Raw genomic sequence first — 21,414 nt, 5'->3', positions numbered from 1 at the left:
CAGAGCGCGGCCCTGTCGCTGCCGCTGACGGGAGGCGCAGCCGTTACCCGCGGCGCGACGCGGGGCCGCCCGTCTCGCCCCTCACAGGCGGCTCGGCGGCGGCGCGGGGCTCATGGCGGAGGTGGGTGCTGCTCGTTTCCCCACCACCACCACCCCCGGCTCACTTCTCGCGGGGTGCCCGGCAGGCTCCGCTGGGAGGAAGGGGGCGGCAGCGGAGGCTCCCGGGGCCCGGGCTCGCCCGTGGGCGGGAGCAGCCCCGTGTCTCGCCTCCTCCCGTGGGAACGCGGACCGGGCCGTGCCCTGCGGTAGGACCTGCCCTCCTTCCCCGTCCTGGGGTGCGGGGGCTCGCTGTGGGGGCTGCGGGCCAGGGGGTTGTTTGTGGGCGGGGAAGGGGGTGGGTGCGGGTGAGTGGGGGGATCACCGCTTTGCTGTGGGGCTGAGGCGGGCGGGAGGGAGTGGGGGTGGCTGAGTGGAGCGTGAGTTTAAAAACAAAAGCCGAGCCGTTAAAGTTGTGCTGGCGGTTGGTGTGCCGAAGGCAGGTCTGGCGCGGGGTGGGGATCCCGGCTGCCCGCCCGCCCGCCCGGCGCTTGGCGCGTCTGGTGGCTCCCTCTCATCTTGTGGGACCTGTCAAGCGCTTGCACCTTCCTCTGAGTCAGCTGCTTCTGTCACATGCCTCGCAAGACAAGTGCAGTTTCTGCCCTGCGTCTCCGAGCAAGTCCAGGGGCTTCCGCGGTGCGAGCCCTGTGACTAATTAAGAGCTCTGTCGGGTCAGCGCCTTAGGGTCATCAGCCAGAGCCTCCCGAGGGGAAGGGTGCCCTCTGGTCTTCTCAGAGTGATCCTGCACGGATGAGTGGAAGTGATACCTAGCTTGCTTGCCTGTCATTTTAAAATTCCCCTCCTCTGACATATCCCAAGATGCGAATGTAGCAAGAATAGATCTGAACAGTTGCAAAGGTCAGAAGGTGTGTTGGTACTCGTTTGACTTGGTTCTCCCTCTAAACTTGATTTTCTGGAAAATGAAAGCATTTTTTCTTATCTTCCTGGTCATTGTGTCTTGATCGATGTTAATGCATGAGATGTGATAATCATGAGTAGAAATCACTAGAAATGTTGTTGGACTGTGGGTTGAAAATAGTATTGTTATGGCAATGAATGCAAGCGGTAGAAATCAGGGTTGATTTTAGTAAGTGGTGAAAAAGTAGCCAACTGTGGTTTTATAGTAATATATTTTAAATTATTAATAACTCATTATTGAGTTATTTGTGACTTTTTTGAATAGTCTTTGAGTCTTTTCTAGCTTTTTTTTACTTAAAGTGCTAGTGGCAAAATGACATTTACTGTAATGAGCAAAAAAGTTTTGCAAATAAGTATTTTTTAATCTTTCTTTAATGGTGTTAATGTTAGCAGTAATTCTGTATTATGAATCTGACATTAAATTTGCTCTGCTAGCTCTACAACATATTTGTAGTTAGGGGAATGAAAAACTGGCTTTTTAAAAGATTTATTGCTGTGTTAAAAGTGATTTGGTATTACGCGTGAGTTCAGATCTAATAAGCATCCCGTTTTCTGGTTAAACTTAGCAGAACTACAAGGGAAGTTCGTTATCTGTTTTCCTCAGTTAGCAAGTGCATTTGAAAAGCACACCTGTCTATGCCTGCTTAAAAAGAAACCTGTACCAGTGTAAATTACCAGTTCAGGTCCAAAAACTGTTAACTCCATTCCAAAATTGAGAACATTATTTGAAACTGAGATTCCCTGAGCTTATTCGTCTCTGTGTCAAGAATGCTTTGAAAATTCTTGTTGAAACAACACACCACCAGTCATATGTATATCTGGTTAAATGGGTTTTCAGGGTTTTGCTTACTTTCCAGTTCAGTGTCTTGTCTTAATTGTTGGTGGTGAGTTGTAGTCAAAATAAACTGGTCTCATTTCTGTATAATTCTTACAGAGTAGTTTGGAATGCTTTTTCATCATACAAGAAGTTTCTGTTAAAGAGAAGAAAGATTGTCTTAAATTGTTGCAATGGGCAGGTGGTAGTTTGTGGAAAAATTTATATTTGCAAGAAAAGAGAGAGTTTCATAAACTGGAAAAATATATCTGGCCCTTGGGAAGACTGTGGGTACATGAATCTGATTTTGCACTTCAGTTATACAGTTCAAGAACTGTAATGTTGACATGTTTTGTCTTTTGAATTGGCATGATTATTTTTCTTTGTTAACTGGGTGAACATAAATATATTTACTTGTCATGGAAATAATTCCCTGCTAAATCTAATGATCCAGTAATAAATTCAATGGTTTGGAAGTTAGAAAGATTATTGCTAGCAGTCTGTCTGTACTCCTACTTGGGATACTTTACTGTTAAAAAAATTAGCTTGAAAGTAACTGTATCCTTGTTTATTAGAGGTCTGAATCTGAACTCACTGAAATTAATTTCATTCACTTCTGTGACCACTAGGTCTTGCAGCTTAAGCAAAACTACTTTTTGAATAGCAAATGAAATTTACTACTGAGCAGAGAAGTTTGTAAGGCCACCTGAACCGCTGTTTAAATTCCTTGTAAATACTAAACTACAGTTAAGTTAATACTTAACGTTACTGCATTGGTTTTGTTATGTGCATGCTCTTCCTATGCAAATATCTGAAGTGATTTAATCAGTGATATTTAAAAGAATATCTGGTGAAAGTATCATTAAGTTAGAGTAACTAATGCTCTGTCTTCATTTTGTTTAAACACGAAGGGTTAAATTAGTTAATGCAGTGAACTGGCCTCACTTTCTGCAGCTTGTGCCCAAGTAGACTATGGGTGCTTAGGTTTCTGAAAAAAAACTGGGACAAGGTTTAATCTTAGAAACAAATTAATTAAAATAATCATGTTCAGCTGCACTGGCAAGTTTAAATTTAAAATGTGGAGGTGTATGAGTGTGTTTCCACAGCATCACAAGCTGATCAAAATTGGACCTTCTGCCTCCCCGGCCTCCTTCCTCCTCTTTCTTCCTTGTGCTGGTGAGGATTGCACTGGGAGTTGGTTCAGGAAGCTGAGCTGGCTGAAAACTAGCAACTTTTTTTTTGACTCAGTGCCCCGAACCGACTTGGCCTGCAGTTGCATACCTGTCTGTGGCGGTGTGAGCGAAGAGGTGGGATTGCAGAGAGGAAGAGTGGCACTGCATTGACCTGAATGTGAGACTGATGTCACGGGACTCCAGCCTGCACCCTACTGCTTTGCATAGGAGTACAGCTGGCATGGACCAGCTCCACCATTGAAAAACATGGTCCTGTTTGCTTCCACCCTGCTCTGCTGCTTCCTCCTTTGTGCAGGCAAATACTTGTATGGTTATGTGGTGAACTGGGTTGAGGTTTGAACTAACTTGGGGGAGGGGCAGGGAGGGGAGGGTTAGGTTTAAGCTGGATCAGTTTGCTGCACAAACATTTGTGCTGGCTCAAAGATGGGGGTGGAAGCAAGCAGTAAGGGGAGCAGGGTGTGTCTGTTTCTTTTGGTGACAGTGACACATTATGCCAGTTTAAAGTGTATTTGATACTGGCCTAATTCAGTGAGGTTAAGCTCATACGCCACTGAGGGTTTGAAGACATTGTTAAATTATGGTTCATGGGCATATTTTACATCTAAGACCCCTTAATCCATGTCAGTGTGTCTCTGATTTCATTAAGTACTTTGAAGGGATTATGTGTAGTAACTAATTTTTTTTTACTATTTTTATTTGGTACCTATTGTTTCATTTAGCGTTACTTAATGGGAAAAATATGCTCCTGTTTATAATGACCATTCATCCATCGAATTCTTGAAACAATGAATTTGTTTAGCATGTATATTGAGTTTTTAAATGTAAAGACTAAAATCAGAGAAGATAGTGATCAGAGTGTCCACTAAGAAAACTGCAAGGTATTTTGCAGTAATAAGTAGATTAAAAAAAAAAAAACAACAAAAAACAACAAACCAACAAACAAACCCACAAACAAAACAAAAACCCAAAACAAAAAAAAACCCAAATCAACAAACCTATTGAAATTATGAGGCTGACCTAAGACATGTATTGTAACTTAAGACAGTTTCCTAGGAGGCAGTGTGTGTCTTTTCTTCTTGAGTAACTCTTTAATGGTTAGTGGTTTTCAAAATCTGTCTTAAGGCTTTCAGGCTATCACAGAAGTTGTACTTAATGTTTCAGGATATGGATAGACATTTTTTTTTTCAATTATTATTATTTTTTTAATTATTATTTTTGGCAAACATCTGTGAAAACTGTAGTGTCCCCCAGCCATTTGTCTCTACTGCTCTGCTGTAGATTCCACCAAAGCAGCTGTATGCAGTGTTAGGTGCTTTAGGCATAATCAGCAGCTAAATGGCCAGTATTAGCTCAGTCTGCCTTCATTGGTCAGTTACCTTAATTAATTTTTCCTAAAGTGGATTAGTGTGCTCTTACAGGATTCACTCTGTTGCAAGTCTGTATGGGTGGTAACCTCTCTTTGCTGGGTGGGGATGAGTAACTCCAGGCAGTAGCTCTTGCTGGAAGATAGGACCTATTTACACCCTTTCAGTGGTGTTTTCTGAAACAAATTCAGTGCATTTTATTTTTGTCAGCTACTGAATAACAGTTTTTTATCAGAGCTATTTGAGGAGCTCTTGGCTGAAAACTGCTGTTCAGAGATGCGTAATTTCATGCAGCATATGCATATGATATTTTAATTGTGCTCAAGTTGTACAGCAGTAGTTCTAATAGAACAGACTTTGAATTTTCCACTCTTGAGCATCATCTTTTTTTGTTGGTCCTTCTGTGTAATCGGTGTTAAATGTGAACGTTCTTTTTGAACTTGAACTGGTGATGAGCTAGTGTGCAGTGTTTTCTCATGTAAGTATGTATGCATATAAAGATGAGTGCGTACATGTCATGCATCCTCCAAGTATAGTGTACTCTTCAGCGTCTCCTCTTCACTGCTACTGGCAGGGGGGCAAAAATCATGACAATCAATTTGTTTCACTCATTATTGAGGCCCATCTTTCTGGAGCCATGTGATTCTCCACAATTTCAGTCTTTCCTTCAAGCTTGAAATGACAACAGCAATAATTATCCTTTGGCTTTAGTAAAAAGAGCTAATAACTTATTTCTGATGTTTATACAATAAAATTTCATGATTATTGCATGTTTGGGACTGACTATATGCATTCTTTTCTAATTAGTGGAAATGGCATTGTGATTACTAAGTGTTTCCTTCTCTTGTCTTAGAGTACTTTAATATCACGTCTTATTTGTTCTTCTAAAATGCTTTCACATCTGTATGTGGGGTAATGAAATGAGAAGCTTCTCATTACATAAACTGTACTTAATCTGTCAATGATTTCTCAGGTGGTCCAGGATAATCCCTAAGATTTTTGCCTGAATCTCAGTTGATGAAGTAGTACTAATGTCTTTGTTAGGCAATGTGTCCCTCTGAATTACTGCATGTGTAAAATTGTGTTGCATGCAGTTGCTATCATAGCTGCCCCTGCTGGATGGCTACCTTTATTTACTTCAGCTTCCAGAATCTGCCACAGTTACTAATCTGCCACTTCTCACAGATTTTTTTTTTTTTTTTTCTGATGTAAATGTTCATGTTCAGTATTGGCTGTTGGTAGAAGCACCTCTGGGTTGGTATGTTTTTGAACTGAGATTTTTAAAACAGATCCCAAATGTAGGTTTTAGCTTATCATTTTTTCTTTTCCTTTATTTACGATAAACATATATCTTATGGTGATGGTATTCAGGTATTTCTTGCTATTCAGCTTTTTCTTCTAAATGTGTCTGTTAGAAATACTGTATGAATTGTCTATGCTTGTAATAAAAGCTGACAACTATAGGGCAGTTGGCATATCTGAGACAGTGATAGTTTTCCTGGACTGTACTCCAAACTCAGGGGAGACTGGGGCGCACTGTGTTTTTAGTCGGAAGAACTGACTTCTTTCCCTTGGCTTTTCTTCGTAGTGATTTTGGTCCTGGCAGGGTTGAGATGTTACTGCTGTCATTCATACAGTGGTGACGGTTACTGTAAACCACTGATCCGTTACTGTGTGCTGAGTCAATGGTGAAAAGTTGCTTTAATTTCCTGCCTTTTCAAGGGTAAAATAGACTCTCTATCCCGTATGCCGGTACCTGGATTCCTGTGTTTCTAGTGGAAGATACAGAACTTTGATCTCTCACTGGAGCTGCAGTTTAAACTGGTGTGTTGATATTTCCACCGTTTTCTTGTGGCTGCTGCCGAAGAACTTAAACTGCATGGTAGTTCTTATCTTCTGGGATTACTCATCTTGACACAAATGAAGCATTTGTCTTTCAAGCAATTTTTCCTAAATGCTTTGCACAGAGATACTATCATCTTGTGTGTTAGTATGACACCTGGCACAATATGCAGGTGAGGACACTTCATTCTTACCATAATTTAGTCAGTAAAAGTGTTTGTAGTAATACTGCTTGTGTGGAATCATAGAATATTGTGAGTTGGAAGGGACCCATTATGTGAACATTGGGAAGATGTTCATCAGCACAATATTAGATGTATATCTGAGATGGTGTGTCTTTATTTCATGATGTGCAAGATGTTTCACAGGGTGGAAAGTTGACTTGTTTTGCCATGCCTTAGGACGGTGTGACATCTTTTCCAAAATGGAGAGTCTGAAGCAGTAGCTTTAAAGGGGAGACTCCCACTATTTTTTTTTCCCCATCAGAAATGCAAACTTCGATTTATATATAAGCTTAAGGTGAAAAATGAATGATGTAGTTCTTTGTTCGATCTTGGTGGCAAAGTATCTTACACTCAGCTTTTCTGAAATAACAGCAGTAGCTTTTTGCTTAGCTGCACAGCAGAGTAAAACAGAGCTGACTGTGCAGCAGTTATCCTTCAGACATGTCTAAATTTTTCAGTCTATTTATGAGTATCAACAAACACTTTGTGCATACTTTCGCCATGCGTTGAATGCTTCTATTTTCCTTTAATTTAGCTTAAAACTAGTAATGGAATTCCTGAGGTTTTGAAAGGAATAGCTCTTGGCAAGCCTAGAGTTTTGAAACCAAAGGCAAATTAAGATACCAGGCAAACACAAGGAGGGCTACTTCTTCAGGGAAGTATGTTAAGATTCTTCCGACATCTTAGAGTTTGTTGTATTTATGTTTTATAAAAATACATATCTCTTTGAATTACTCCTTTAAAGCACAGTTGTTGTTTTTCTTTTAAAAAAATCTTACTGAAACACAAGGGGACTTTTTTCCCCTTGATGTCACTCAACAAGTTTACACTTTTCAGCCAACCATTAGACATAGAGGGTGTAATACTCCTTTCTTTCTAGCTGTCTGTATTTTTTGGTAACTCAAAGACTGATTGAAGCATGTAATTAGATTAAATATTTTAGTTTAAATAAAATATGCTCTTGCTTTTAAATCACAGTAATTGCAGTTGAAAGTAGTTGTTGTTATACATCTGTCAGTACAGTAATACAATCAAGAAGTTTACTTACATTTTCAAAGTGTAGTTGTGCTTTTTGTAAAGCATATAGCTAAGCCACTTTTAGCTTGGTGGGAATAAGAGGAGATACGACATAGGGAAACTTGTGGGGCTGTCACAGCCTTGTCCCTCTTTGGCATTTGCAGTACGGCTTGCTGCAAGCATCTTCCCTCTTTTGTACTCTCTTCCCACTAATTCCGAGGTGTACAGCATTTGTAGAAATCTTGCATGCCATCTCCTTTATTTAGGTTACTGCATTTCTTTGTTGTCTTGGCTCTACGTGCCTTCATTCAGTCCTGCATTTCCTTGCAGTGTTTCTTATTATCATAAGCATTTTGAATGTCTCAGAGCTCATTATCATCTCTCTCAAACTTAACTCATTTGCTTGCCATTTTCGATGCTGCTGACAGCAGTATAATTCTCTCTTGCCCAGGGCAGTTATTTGGGAGTAACCCTCTTTTTTTTTTCCTCTTCTCCTTGAATCCAGTCATGTATTATTCATGTGCTTCTTCCTTGTCCAAACAACATTTTCAAGACCACGTTTTCTTTTTCTGTCTTTACAAATGAAGTTTAGGCCTGCATCTGTCATCTGGCGTACTTCAAGTACCTCCTCCCTCTTCCCCTGATACTCCTATCTCTACAATCTGTTTAAAATACAGCTGGAATGATTTTTCAGTAGCCTGACTGCTAGCTTTTCTCATCAAGCCAAAGCTCATTGTCTTTGAATTTGAAGACCTGCATCTCATATTTCTGCATCATAATCTTCTTTTTCCCTGCTACTCTTGGTGCTCAAATATATAATTCCCCCACCCCCAGGGTCTTATGTTTCATGTCATATTCCTCGCTTTGATTTTGGTAACTTTTGAGTATAATTGTATGCTATATACATTAATGCTACTACAAGAGAAAATGAATGCACCTCTGACTTTTCTTCATGGGTATTGGAGTATTCTGTTGTCTCTCTGCTTATACAGATGAACTATGTTTTTATCTACCAAAGCTGACAGGGATGCATGTTACCTTTGGATCTTTTCTTACAGAGACCTGTGAAATGTATGTTGCTGTATGTCCTCCAAATCTGGTTCACTTTGAATATGCTTTTTACTTTTTAGTAAGTGAAGAGCACTGGTGGCATGCTTTAAACTCTGTTGTGTGAGCACAGTGTCAGATTTTGTGGACTTGTACTATCATACATGATTTCAGTTAGTAAATATTTTTTTCTGCGCTTGACAGGTTTCTTTTGTGAGGCAAATCAGATGTAATCTGCAGCTTTTATTTAAATGATACACAAATTGAATTAAACTGGCAATAAAAGTGGTATTAAGTGCCATGTCCTATACTTGATTTATTGCAGAACTAAAGCTAGTATTAACATTGGTAATACTTTTTTTTTTTTTTAGTAAGGAAAGCCAAGTGACTCTTGAATATTTTGTGTTTCATGAAGCTTGGTCACAAGATTTTTTTGTGGCATGTGTGTGTTTGTGTGTGTGTGTTTGTGTGTGTGTGTTTGTGTGTGTGTGTTTGTGTGTGTGTTGTGTGTGTGTGTTGTGTGTGTGTGTGTGTGTGTGTGTGTGTGTGTTTGTGTGTGTGTGTTTGTGTGTGTGTGTTTGTGTGTGTGTGTTTGTGTGTGTGTGTTTGTGTGTGTGTGTTTGTGTGTGTGTGTTTGTGTGTGTGTGTTTGTGTGTGTGTGTTTGTGTGTGTGTGTTTGTGTGTGTGTGTTTGTGTGTGTGTGTTTGTGTGTGTGTGTTTGTGTGTGTGTGTTGTGTGTGTGTGTGTGTGTGTGTGTGTGTGTGTGTGTGTGTTTGTGTGTGTGTGTTTGTGTGTGTGTGTTTGTGTGTGTGTGTTTGTGTGTGTGTGTTTGTGTGTGTGTGTTTGTGTGTGTGTGTTTGTGTGTGTGTGTTTGTGTGTGTGTGTTTGTGTGTGTGTGTTGTGTGTGTGTGTGTTTGTGTGTGTGTGTTTGTGTGTGTGTGTTTGTGTGTGTGTGTGTGTGTGTGTGTGTGTGTGTGTGTGTGTGTTTGTGTGTGTGTGTGTGTTTGTGTGTGTGTGTGTGTGTGTGTGTGTTTGTGTGTGTGTGTGTGTTTGAATGCTTTGGGCTGGTCACACAGTGAAAAAGTAAAGCAATTTTATAATAGTTTAAATAAATTTTATCATATAGCTTGTACCTGTTTTAGGAATGTTTTTGGAAAGTAGAGTTAAATCATCATGAATCTGTTCTGGATCATGACCCTTGCCTTACTGTTTCATTCTCTAAAAATCTACTGAGTAGACTTTCATGACTTGAAATTGAGAGTGCAGCATACATGTTACTCATCAACCTGTATTGCCATAAATGTAAAAGGATTAGGGCAGTTGTAGTTTTAGTGTTAATTCACTCAGGAGTACAAATGTTAATGCTAAAGCAAGCTGGATGTTTCATATCAGTCTCTACAGTATTTGTGCAGCTAGACTGGAGGTAGTCTTAAATAATTGGCCCCTACTTTAAGGTTCTTTAAAGGATTTAGTTGGCAAATATTTGGATGCTCTGTGTGAATGTGAATGCCCTCCTTCTTATCTTTCTGATAGCTGTCTCTTTCTTCATTTACTGTGCAAGTTTTAGGCAATGGTATTCAGTTTCTGAGAGCTTTCTCTGCACTTCAGTTTTGCTAGGACAGATACCATTATGTTAATCTTAGTTCTTAAAAGGCATTTGGTTAAGACATTTTAGATCTTAAAAAGTAACGAACAAGCTAATATTAAATACAATATTATCCAATAAATTATTCTCTAAACTTAAACTTTGTGGTATTTATTTAGCATTATTATAATAACATTGTTGTGCCTATATTTAGAGAAATTCTGAGTAATACATGCCAGTTGGTCAGTCCTTCAACTCCAGAGAGTGCTCCATTCCTGAAAATTGTTGAACTAGAAAAGAATGTAACAGGAAGGGAAAGGGAGAATGTGCTACATAGGCTTCAGACAAACAATTTTCTTTTTTTTTTTTTTTTTTCTTTCTTCCTCCTCCTTCTTTTGGTAGACAGGTAGATGAGTGAACCTTTCTTATCCATTTCTTACATCCTCCCTCCCCAAGTTCCAGAACTTTTTCTGGTAACAGGGGTGGGGAGAACATTTCCAGCCTGTCCTCTGGGTCTTTAGTTCTAGAGCAATGTAATTTTTGTCTCAGAGGTACAACATATACCAGAAACTTAGATAAGCTTCTAGTTTCTGTAAGACTCTTTGGGCTTAAGTGTATATTATGGCTGTTATTTTAAGATACTTATGGCCACTTAGGGTCTTGAAATATTTCTACTAGTAAAGGGCAACAAAGTGCCCTTCAAAATCTAAAGTTCAAGTTATTTGTCTTGGATTTTCTGTGCCTACAGCGAACATGGCTCATCTGACCTTCACAAATGTGTTTTCTTTTACAATTACTTTAGTCTGTAAGTGTCAGTACGTTTACTTAATAAATACTTAATTCTTCATGCTTCAGGGTTCTGTGTTAAATCCCTATAAACTGGTCTCAGAGCACAACTTCATGTATGTCTGCTGAATTTAAGTTTCCTTCTCTTTAAGAGTTTGTATTTCTTATGTCAGCTGTGATATAGAATTCTGTTTGTTAAACGTACGGTAATTTACTAATTTTAAATGGTATGGTTTTAAAATAGTTTCATATCAGAGTAAGAAGTAATTTAACAGTGTCAGGAGTGTGAAATTTGAAAGAAAACTACTTTTCTGAAGGTTTGATTGTGCCAATACCATTTCAGTTTAGCATTCTTCTGTGATTTCTTTACTGCTGATGTTAAAATAGATCAGTAACACCTATTTATACTGAAGCCTGTTCCCTATCCTGTCTACCCTTCCAAGGACACAAGTGCCTCTGATTTACTCTTGGGCTCAGCCTAAGTCAAGCTGTGAATGTTTGTGTCCAGATTTAAATATTTGTGAAATGTTAAGGTTCCCAGGTACAAGCATGTAAAGAATTAATTGGCAAGCTGTTAAATGAAGTTTTATGTTCACATCTTACCTCTGATGGCTTCCTGTGCTCTTATCTGTTCATAAGTAAGTTGGAGCACAATTTAGAGCAGCTCTTTTAGATCCTGATACGTGTAAGATTTTTCTTAGTGTTTTGACTTCTCATTGAACTAGCAGTGACAAAATTTAGGGAGATCTGTAGGAAGAATAAGGTTCAATTTAAGCATATGCTAGTCAGTTTGGAATTTACTGGTTATAAGCTCTCTTTAGGAAGGATGATTTCTTTGTCGTTCGGAGTAGCAAGAAGTCTGAAGAGGAGGAAACCTGTTCAGCTGAGGCTTTGAGGACAGACTGAAGTTACCTAATAAGTAGTGTACCCTAGGGAAAGTTCTTATTAAAATGATTAAATGTTGATTACCAGGAGGTACTTTATGCTAAGAGTAGAATTATATTAGCCAGTTGTTTTGTGATACGTCAGACTGTTCTTGCAATGATTATAAGAAGACTGATTGCAGTGGTACTATGAGATTAATTGGCTCTAGTGCTGACTTGTAAAGTGAGCAGTCCATTCAGGATGGTGCAATGGATTTTTATGAAGTGTTCCATCATAAGCATATGTTTTCATATTGTACATGAAATAGGTAGTTTTAGGCTTTTGCACCAAAAAAGTATTTGTTTCAACATGCTATGAATTTAGTAGCTAAGTAATTTGAAATTGTCTGACACAGGTTTTTTATGAACTGCTGTAGTGCTTGATTGTATACAGTTAAAGAAGTTTTTCAAGAAAATAAACATGTTTGAAGTAAGACCTGTTTTCTAATCCTGCTGTCCAGATGTCAAAATGTATAGAATAAGCAGATTGTATTTTTTCATGTTGCTTTCCAATGCCCCCCATAAAAATGTGTGACCTAAATGTGTGTGGGTTTTGTTTTTTTTTCTTTTAATGGAGTTATTCAAGTTAATGTAGCTCTTACTGTTGATTAACAGCTAAAATTACGGGGCGGGGGGGAGGGAAGGGAAGGGGAAGGGACATCAAGTGTTCATTCTTTTATAGAAGGAAAATCATCAGCTCTCTTCTATCACTCGGCTGCTTTCAGCTTTATGTTCTGCTCCATCATTAGTCTGTAGAAATGCTAGTATTCAAATTGCCAAAAATTGGACACAACCCAGGAGCTGAAAGGAATGTAAATTCTTTATAATGAAATATATAAAACTTCCTTGTCAGCTAAAGAGCAATAAGTGAAATACTGTATTAATGAGTTTTTTAAGTAGTTTTTTGGTTTGTTCTGTATGAAACGTTATTTCTCCAGTGTGCTGGAGCAGGACTATGCCAAGGAATGTACCAACTAAATGTAGCTTCAGAAAGCCTTCTATATTATTGACATCAGAACAAACAGGGAAATATCACAGAAGAATGTTTGAGATGATTGAATAATAAAGCCTAGCAGTGTGTGCTGAACAGTAGAAGTATTATACATATTAATTTGAACAGCAAATATTGTGGACTGACTGTTAGTGATTTGAGGGAGATCTTGGTTTACATTCATTGTAAAGGCTTTCTATGAATTAATTAATTCCAATACCAGATGCAACTTCAGTGAAGTCACATCATTGATTACCTTTTGTAATGAATGGAATATTTTGAGGTGGGTAGTTATAGGAAATTTTGTTAACTACATAGGGACATGTGAAAATAATACAAAACTAGGAAGAATAGGGGGGTGTTATCTTGGAAGTGCAAGTCTAGAGTTATGAATAAAACATAACTAAAACTGTCACCAAAATGTTTGATGTTAAATTTTGTATGTTAAAAGCTACTTGCTGAGTTACTCATAGGCTAACCCTAACAACAAACTTTATTTAAACTTTCTTTGGGTTTCAAGTCTGTATTTGTGAATATATTGCTTTTATGCTACTGGTAAGGTTAAAACCACTGCTGAACATAAATTTGGTAAACATCTTAGAAACCGAGTTTCTTTTGTTCTGTGCTAAAATCCCATCACACTTTCTTTCCAAACCGAGAGACGGAGAAGAAAATTCCACTGCTTTTTTTTTTTTTTTTTTTTTTTTTTTGTTAAATGGTGTGTAATTTGGGACTGGGGAGTTTTGCTTTTTTTAAAAAAAAAATCTTTTATAGAAACTCATTATTACTGAGACTACAAATTTTGTGCTGGTGCAGATACGGAGTAAGTAGATCATTCCTTCCAACTTCCTCTAAATATATTTTTAAGTTGTTTGGCACAGTTTTGCCCAGCTGCTTTACAATTGTGTGTACATAAGTGCTAACAGTTAAGATGTGATGTCAGTAGGTTTTGTTTTTTTATTTTAACTCAAAAATAGTGACAGCATAGCCTGGGGCAGGCAGTGCATTTTTTTTCTAGAGTTAGCTTTGCACAGTCACCTTGTACATACCATGATTAAACTATCTGTAAATCAGTTTACAATATGCCTTACAGGATATTTTGTTTGTTTGTTTGCTTTAAGAGGCCATGATGTGAATTGCATCAATTTAACAGTGTTCCTGAGTGGTTCAGTGTTTGTCTCCTGAATGAGGCAGGGATTTTGCTGGGAGGCTGGCACCTTGTGAGGACAGTGAATTATCCACTGGCTCTTTGGTGATGGTGGTTGCTACTTCCCAGAACTTCATTTTATTTCCAAGAAAACTGTAAATGCTTCCCTATGAAGTGTGTGCATTCATAGGCACACATTAGGCCTGTGTCTAATGTAATGAATTGTACCAGTGGGTTATGTGGTGCCCTGCAATTTTTCATGCAGGTTTCATGCGTTATTTATACATCTATTTCAGTACTTTTTTTTTTTTACTAAGCTATTAGATGTGCCTCATCTAAGGGTATAATTGACTGTTGATGGCGTAAGTCTATAGTAGTGACTTGGCAGAGATTTTAAACACTTGCAAATGTAATGACACTTTTGAGAAGTTTAAACTATAGATGATTCTCTAGGGAGACTCTCAAATGAGTCATGTACAGTACCACACAAGTAGCAGACTGAGTTCTGAGGATCTTACGATTACTTCTTGCTCCCTAGGCTATCTGATGGCCAGTGAGGAAGCCTAGATGTGCTAGAGATTAAAGAACTCTGTGATCGCTTCAGTACATAGTGAGTTACAGAAATGGCTAAAATTAACATACCCATACAAATTTGTTCTATCTACTTTGGCCCTCATTCAGTAAATATAATAGATAAAATGTATCACCTCAGGAGCCAAGAACTAATGCCTTTTGGGTTGAATAATGTAAAAATGATACCACTGGGGCTAACTGATCCACGTTGTCGCTGAGTAGGGCTGTTAGAACAGGGAAAGGTAACATGCTGGTGATCCTGCTTGAACTAGGCTAGTGTGATAGGACTGCCTGCAAAAGTCACTGTCTCTACTGAAGCAGAATTTGCATCAGTCTGCAGCCCTAGGCAGGTTTTAGAATTTGACAGCAACTCTCCTTGGAGCGTACCCCAGGGTTTCGTTGGCTGGCACAGGAGAAGTGAGGGATGAATATAATCTGGTTACGGCTCCATCATGTATTATTTAAAAGTCTTCCTACTGTTTGTTTTCCCTTCCGCACTACAGTTTTCTGCCCTTTCACTTGCGATGTTATAGATGTATATAGGGTGACTGAAATCATGTAAATTAAAAGTTGTCTCTCCTTCCCAAGGAAGGTAACATTAGTACACGTGCTTTGCATAATATTCTTGCTTCTCTAGTTGTTTTACAGAATGCTTGTTAAACAGTATTGACTTCTAAATGAAAACCAACAATTTTCTCCTCTTGTAATTTACAGAAATTGATCTGCATACTTAGATAGACAACATAAATGGGTTAGAATTTATGAAGGAAGATAGGGACGTTAGGTTAATAATCTTTGAATTATTCAGAATTAAATAATTTACTTGAAGTTGTGCAACAGTATCAAAGCACACAGGATGTTTAGAATAAGCAAATTATTAGTGTGTTGTAATGATCAGCTATTATAGAGATTCAGATGTAGAACTGGACTTGTGGAAACCTGGGATGTTTCACATAGGGAAGCAGCCTAAAGTTCGGTGTCGTTAAACAGAAGTTGTAGGAGCTGGGCAAGATAAAGTAGTGGATGAGCACAGGGAATTGAATGGGAACTGGTAAAGAAAATGGGACTAGAAATGAGTTAGGAAGAATCTCGATTTTTGGAATATTTTGAATTTTGGGTCCTTGATTTAATTTATCATAATATCACCTATTACATACAGAATTTGAATTAGTGTTTTACTGTCTTAGCAGTATCTAGTTACCATGTTTCTTAGTTCTAAATTACTTTCAAAATATCTGCAATATTATTAGGCAGTGTTAAGCGGCTTCTGTGCTTTTGTTTTGGGGTGTCTTCCAGTGTAGACAAAGTGCAATAAATGGGATGGAGTATCTGGGATTAAAGTGCACTAAAATTAGCATAGTGATTATTTCACACTGCTTCTGTAACTGTCTAAATGTTCTTCAGTTCCTTTCTATTTCTGTTCTAGAAAATAACATAGCTTTTGTAGATTTTGTTGCTGAATAGCAGTTTCTGTAACATACTGTTGTTGACTAGTTCAATTACTGCTGGATGTAATGTGTTGCTTTGACAGAAGCTTGTGTTTTATTTGCTTGTACAGTCTGAGACACACCATTTTCATTTGCTTTTGAATTTTTTATATTAACTGCAAAAGTACAGAGAGAAAGAATAGGAGTCATGGTTTATCTTGGATTACCCAAACTTGCTTTGGAACATTATTGCCAAAGGCTATTACGCTTAGTGATTATTATGTTTATGAAGCTGTTGTATTTTCTCAAACCACAATTCTTGTAAAAGGATAATTAAGTTAAAGTTTGGGCTATTCTTTGCAGATTCTGTGCCAGCGCCAAAATATTTTCAAACAATATGTAGTTATCATTTCAAAGATATCCTTTGAACTTGAAATGTTAAGTAGTGTAATAAGTTTTTAAAACATACTATTGTCCTTCTAGTTTACTGAATATTAACTTTAAGGTGAAAGCAAGCCATTTATGTTGCACTACCATTAGAAATCAGATGTGAAATGTGCTACTTCATATGAAGGCTTAAAGGTTATCTTCTTGCTCTAAATTAATCTTGCTGCTGTTCATTTTTTGCGGAGGGGAGGGGAGGGAAAGGGGGGGCACACAGGAGATAAAAACCTTGCTGTTTGTAGTTATTGTTGCTGAACGCTTTAATTATCAGGTTTAGCAAATTCTAAAATTCCAAAGGTTTCATGCTATGAGTTTATGTATAGTATAATCTAATACTGAGTTAGATAATGCTTGAGCTAGGGTTTATAAGGATGCTTGACATCCGTAGTTGACTTTGAAAAATGATGGGAATGGCTTCCATCAGTCAGGTGAAACAGCTTAAATGTTAGGAGCTTAATCTTAACTTGTACACTTAACTGAAGTTTTATGGTCTTATTTTAAAGAAAATGCAAACGTGGATTTTTATTTATTTTTTAAACAAAGTCTGTACTGGCTAAATGGTCACTAATCCTGTTCCTAAACATTTAGGAACTTTTGAAGCTGTATTTGTGCAGAACTGTTGACACTTACTTTTGACACTTTACTGCAATGTAAATGGAAGTGAGAAATAGCACTGTTAGGAGCTGTAGAGTGACAAGATGCTGCTTGTGTAAGCCTAGATTTAATAAGCCTTATCAATACCATTCTTGGTGTTGCACCTGAACTAGTCTGCTTTTTATAAGAATGTTACTTTTCCGAACTTTTAAACAGATATCAGTATTTGACTGAAATTATACTTCTCACACATAACTGTAGCTTTATATGAACTTACCTTTGCATAAAATACACTGAAAGAAAGCGGTTTCAGAGGCTACAGCCTGTTTTCTTTTCCCTTAGGTGTTCTATAGGTTTCTGTAAAAGGGATAGAGAAGCTGATCTGTTTTAGCAGATCCCTGTAATATCTTTTTGTATTATAATGAAGCTGTGTTTTCATGAACACTTCAAAATGGTCAAAGCATGACCTGTTGCCAAAAAAGAAGAATTAGGCTTCACAGTCCAGCCTCCCTTTTGCTGGCGCTAGTAATAGTGTGGCCTTCTGATCAGCCAGATCAGTGCACTGATTTGGGCTGAAGCTTGTCTGGCTAATTAGAAGATAGAGCACAAAAGACCATGGCTCTCAGCTGTAGTCATCTTTAGATCAGCTGAAGGTGACACAAAATAGCATTCTGAGAAAGAAGAGCACAGCAGTTAATTTAAAATATCTCATCTCACAATGACTGTTCAATTCACAAAAGGAAAACTTCACACTACTTGATAGCCACGCACCTATTTTCTATACCTGGGAGGAAACAATATGTCCTTGTTAAAAATTGAATTTGTATTATCTTAGAAACATAGGCTTGGTTTTGAAAGAGGTGTGTTTGTTATCTCTTACCGCCTGTCAGTTCTAGTAGACATAATTCTAGTAGGGAATTAAAAAATTTTAATAGTGATTTATTTTTGGCATTTTTCTGGGCTTCAGTGTCAACATATGAACAACAAGTCGAGTGGGACATAGATATGTAAATACTAGTAATTGAGTCATTTTGGACTTCCACGATTTCACAACAGTAGTAATTTTTTTTTTTTTTTTTTTCAGGGAAGCAAGTAAGGGTTGGCAGTGTAAAAGTTTATGGAGTAGCCCAGTATTTAATCTGCAACATTTAGAGTGGCCTTTAGCAAGTGTTATACAACCATTTTGATTATCAGTATTCACTGTTTTAGGTTTGTTTTTTTGTTTTGTTTTGTTTGTTTGTTTTTTTAAAGGTGTACAGTCATCTTAGTTATTTTCTTTATGTAACTAATATGAAATGTTCTGGTTAAAGTACATAGGTGATAATCCTAATGGAAATGATATATCAGTAGAATACAACAGGATTTCTTCTGTAAATGGGATTTTTTTGCATCCTTCTCCCCACCTGCCAGTCATTCTTTTACTGCACACACTTAAATATGGCTACTGTGACACAATTAATGTAGTGGGTTTTTTTTTTTAATCATAAAAGAGAATATTTGAGAGAGGCAAAACTTTTAAAAGTTTAGCTTTAATATTGAGTATATGGTTAAAAGAACTTTCACGATTCCAACTGTTTCGAAAGCTGTCTACCTCCAATGTTAAAATCTTTGACATAAAACGTGACACTTATTAACATGAGCATCTGCTTATGAGTAGAAAAAGCACCCTTAACCTTAATATTTAATTTTCAGTATATATGCTTATTGCTACCTATAAAATAATTGTGATTCTAGTTATATTCTGCCAAGATTAGTGCTGTTCCTTTGATGTGCAGAATAAATTAAGATGCAATATTATTTGGATTTTTTCTCACTATTAAGGTAAAAATGATGGAAATGTTATTACATAAAGCTTAAATTCTTAATGATAATTTATAGCTTTACTGACTGTGAGGGATAGTCTTAGAGCTGTTCACAGGAATTTTTCTTCCTGTTCTCCCCAGAAATGTCTTACCTGTCACTGTTGCTTGAAGACAACAGAAACCCCAGGTTTCTGGGGTTGCAATGAATCAGTAGGAAATCTGTGATGTTAATTAGACATTAATAACATCTGATTTTGCTGATCATACTGCTGTCTTTTTATGGATAGACCAAAAAACCAAGAACATTTAAATACTTTGAATTTGAAAACATCTGTTTCTGGTAATTGCAGATGGTGCTTTTAAGGAATGACTTGGAAAATACATGTAGTTCTTAATGGCATCCTTTAATGGTTTATATTTATCCTGCTTTTATTTAAAATATTATTGTATTGTACATACAGGTAAATTTCTATGGGAAAACATGCACAGAGTATGGCATATGTGCCTGTGCAGTCATTAATTTGTCTGACTGTTTTTGGTTGTGGCTTGAGGGGACTCTTTGTTAACTCGAAATGATAATCTGTGTGTTAGTCCTCACAGATCTGTTATAACCTTTTGAGAATCTGTGTTTATTTTTACAAGTAGCATGATTTATCTAGCTAGCACAGGCAGCAATAGCACTGAAGAGGAGGTGGTGAAGGGAGTTTGTGCCTTAAAGTTTCTAGAAAGCTCAAAGAGACAATTTGTTTTTACAAAATGAATACCAGCCACCTATTTCAGAGTTAGTGGAGCAAATACTGTATTAGTGTGTTGTGAGACCACATGTAAAATCTGTTCTGCTTAAAACCAGTCATACTGGCTAACTGGGGGGTTCTCATATGTAGTAAACCTTTGGAAAGGAGAAACAGTATGCTCAGGAACTAGCTGTGTCTGTATTACCATGCCAATGGGTACAAATGATTGTGTCCTTCTGCCAGTTTATTGTGCAGCTCTGGTAAAGACTGAATTTTTTCCACTGGAGGCAGTTAACTTGGATAATTCTGTGTATTTTGGGACTAGGTAATTAATGGATGTTTCAATCTGACTAATAACCAACATTATTTGAACCAGTCAAGCATACTTGCCCTTGTGTTTCCAAAAATCCAAAATTACAAGCTTATCGGGCCACTTAAGCAGATTGCTGAGATAACTTTCGTGCATTTGGTAGAAATAAGTTGCACCATCCTAATGACTTATTAATTGAATTTCTCACTTGTTTACAGTGTAATCCATACTGATAAATGCTCAATTTCATTTACCATGAAGTAACAGTTTTTTGAGATGTTCTGACCCATCTTCTCTCCTTGCCACATAGACTTTCCCTTGTATAGCCTTTAGATATTTAAGAGAATGGTGGGAGACTTTTTGACAAGGTACACTTTTTGCCTTAGTATGTATGAGCAAAGCTCTAAAAATGGTTACAGAAAAGATTTTAATCTCACATGATTGAGCCTCCTATGGACCTTTGGCCTCACTAGTTGGATTATCTCTAAGAATACAGTTCCTGTAGGAAAAGTAAACTGCTTTTGGTACAGCATGTCTTGAGAATGTCTTTATGTCAATGTCTTCCACTGTTACTTTTTTTCCCCTTGTCTCTTGTACTACTGCAGACAATGGTTTTAAACATAAAAATTAAAAAGTGAATTTGTCGGCGCTGTGGGCTGACTGTAAGTAAGGTATAGCTGGAGTTCCTTAGGAAGCTTTGACTAAGTCAAGTTTACCAACAAGTTGTACACTTTCCCCTTTCCAAGCCTGTACTCATCAGCTATATGTTTGATGTCTTTATAGTTGTGGGCTTGAAGGGTTATAAGCAGTACAATATCAAATAATACCTCTGTAAATATAGAATTGCACATAAAAACTTGTACTCAAATTAAGGTTGAAGTGCAAGGCACTTAAATTGTATCATACGCAATAGCACTGCTCTAACATAATTGAAATGAGTCTGCTTGTTGCCAGTTCTTGAACAGAGAATATTTTCATTGCACGGGAACAGACAAAAGCAACAAGATAGCTGTGCCATAAATCGGGGATGCCAGTTTAGACTGGTAGATGTGTTCCTGCCAAGGAATTGTGGCTGGACTTAGAGTTTTCATGTCTGTTACAGTGTGTGTAACGGTCAGCTGAAATTACATCTCTCTTGTGGTACCTGCAGTATAAATATTAGGGCAGGAATTACCAAGAGTTTTTTAGAGTTTATAGTCTAAATGGATAAGACAGGCATGCAAAATAAGAAAAATACATGTATTACATAAGTAATTGTAGGTTGACAGCAATGGTAGTATCAAGGTCCTGGATATGGACTAGGGATGAGCTGAACAAAGAAAACGAAATGAGGCATGTAGCTGAGATGAGGTGTGGTGAGAGGAGAAGGAGCAAGGAAGTGAGATGAAGACTGTGACAGAAAGAAAAGGTCAAGCCAGTGTAGGAAAGGCAGTGACATGTACAGAGAACCTTCCAGATGTCCTGGAAACCAAAAGTCCTGGCTTTAGTGTACTTTGGTCTTGTCACCTGGGGTACTTGTCTGGCCATCTCCACTGGACAGAATAATTGGCAGCGTGGTGACTGATACTCATCACCCTGCTGAT

The 21,414-nt window shown here is 37.7% G+C and overlaps 1 protein-coding gene across 3 annotated transcripts in view; it reads left to right on the top strand.

Moving 5' to 3' along the window:
* FRS2 (fibroblast growth factor receptor substrate 2) overlaps positions 1 to 21,414 on the top strand; it is a 62,490-nt gene continuing 41,076 nt past the window's right edge. For 2 of the 3 annotated variants that reach the window (XR_004408119.2, XM_032999861.2), the window contains exon 1: positions 1 to 121. The gene's annotated coding sequence lies outside the window, so the exon portion shown is untranslated. The other variant, XM_042792800.1, reaches the window with a different exon arrangement.

This window comes from Tyto alba, unplaced genomic scaffold, assembly GCF_018691265.1.
Source record: "Tyto alba isolate M040663 unplaced genomic scaffold, T.alba_DEE_v4.0 Super-Scaffold_2, whole genome shotgun sequence".
NCBI lineage: Eukaryota > Metazoa > Chordata > Aves > Strigiformes > Tytonidae > Tyto > Tyto alba.
This window is presented reverse-complemented; position numbering and strand designations above follow the sequence as displayed.